The following is a 1997-nucleotide window of genomic DNA, read 5'->3' on the forward strand; positions in this document are numbered from 1 at the left end:
GTATCTCCTCATTAAAAAATAGCAAGGAATATGTTAGAGTTTTTCATGATTTCAGATTTAGATAAACAATTCACAATACATAAATCAATGAATGGCTAGCTATTTGAGCCACTGTTTCTTAATGATCTGTGTGCCTCAAAGCATGTACAACACACATATAGCTTCTAGAGAATTTCCATATTCATGTACATTCAATATACCCTCTTACTTCATTTTCCCATGCCATAAATAAAATCATGGAAGAAAAGAAGTTTATAATAACTATTCTTTACTTCGTGAATCATACTGATTATATATAGACTGTTGCTAAAACTAAGAGTAAACAAAATAAAATATACTCTTAAAATACCAAGTCAGATTCCAGTTCTAAACAAAGGATCTAAAGCAATAAACACGAAGGCCTATCTCCTATATTGTATGTTTAAAAGATAGTTGAAGATGAGTTGGTAAAAAATGTAGAATATTATTGATTAACTAGAATTTTTATCTCAAGAATATAAAGCATGTTAAGACTTGTTTAGGTCAACAAATTATAACGTAATTTTTTTTCAGCACAATTAACATGTGTAATTTAGAGAAATACAACTTTAGAAAACCGTATGACAGTATTTACCAAAGCCAAACCTATAGCTACCTGTGACGCAGCAAACTTTTACTCCTAGGTTTAGATCCAAGAGAAATAAACAGAAGACAAAGTGGTTTCATCCACCCAAAAACTTAAAACAACCCAAATGTATATCAACAGGAGAATAAATTAAATGTAGAATATTTGTGTGATGGAATAAAAATTGCTGATATTATGCCAAATGAAAGAAGCCAGACACATGAATGCATATACATCATATTATTTCATCTATGTGACACTGAATAGGTGAAACTAATCAACGGTGGTAGAATTTAGAATAGTAGTTACTTTGAAGGTGGAGGAATGAGAAAAAGGCATACATTTATTGTATGTGTGTTACATATCAATTAAAAAGTTTTAAAATTAAATAAATGGATTTAAGCACTTTTTTAAAAAGAATTTTGCCAGAATATTAAAAGGGAGTAATGAAGTTATTTTTTTCCATCTTTACAGTCCTAGATTTTCCAAATTTTTAACAAAGAATAGTTATTACTTTATAATCAGAAAAAGTTTACTTATTTGTAATAAGTAAATGATTTGTAATCATTTCCTGAAAGAAAACACATAGTACATATAACAAGTTTCATTGAAGATAAAACTACTACAGTGCCATAGGAGAATGAGAATTCAATGGGAGTATGAAAAGAGTTCTTGGACCCAATTCCAGTGTGTGTGTGTTTATGTGTGTGTGTGTGTATGTGTGCACGTGTGCATGCACACGCAGTCTTCTCCACACTGACAAGCAATTCTCAGTCTCTAATAGGATGTCTGCAAATTTAACTTATTTGTGACACTATCTACCAAGAGGTAGAATCAGAATCCACAGGTAAAGGGCTCAGTTTCACAAGACCACCCTCCACTTCGGATACCACTTATAAGTCCAGACTGTTAACTGTACTTCTGACTGACTGGCTATCAATCAGAGGTTCCCACAATCCTCTTTTTAGGTTTAATTTATTTGCTATAACAATTCACAGAATTCAAAAAGAACCATTTACTCACTAGATTCTCAATTTATTATAAAAGGATATAACTCAAGAACAAGCAGATGAATGAGATACATAGAGCAAGGTATGGGGAAGAGGAATAGAGACTTTGAGCCCTCTCCAGGTGTGCCACTCTCTAAGTACCTCCATGTGCTCACCATCCTGGGAGCTCTCCGAACTCTATCCTTTTGAGTTTTTATGGAGGCTCCATTACATAGTCATGATTGATTAAATCAATGGCCATCGGTAATTGATTCAACTTCCAGCCCCTTTCCCTTCCGGGACTTGGAGACAGGGAATGGGACTGCAAGTTCCAACCCTCTAACCACGTGTTAGGGTCTCCTGGCAACGAGTCCCCATCCTTAAGTGGGGTGGGAAGTCACCTT

Source organism: Pteropus vampyrus, unplaced genomic scaffold (genome assembly GCF_000151845.1).
Source record: "Pteropus vampyrus isolate Shadow unplaced genomic scaffold, Pvam_2.0 Scaffold43, whole genome shotgun sequence".
In the NCBI taxonomy this organism is placed as follows: Eukaryota; Metazoa; Chordata; class Mammalia; order Chiroptera; family Pteropodidae; genus Pteropus; species Pteropus vampyrus.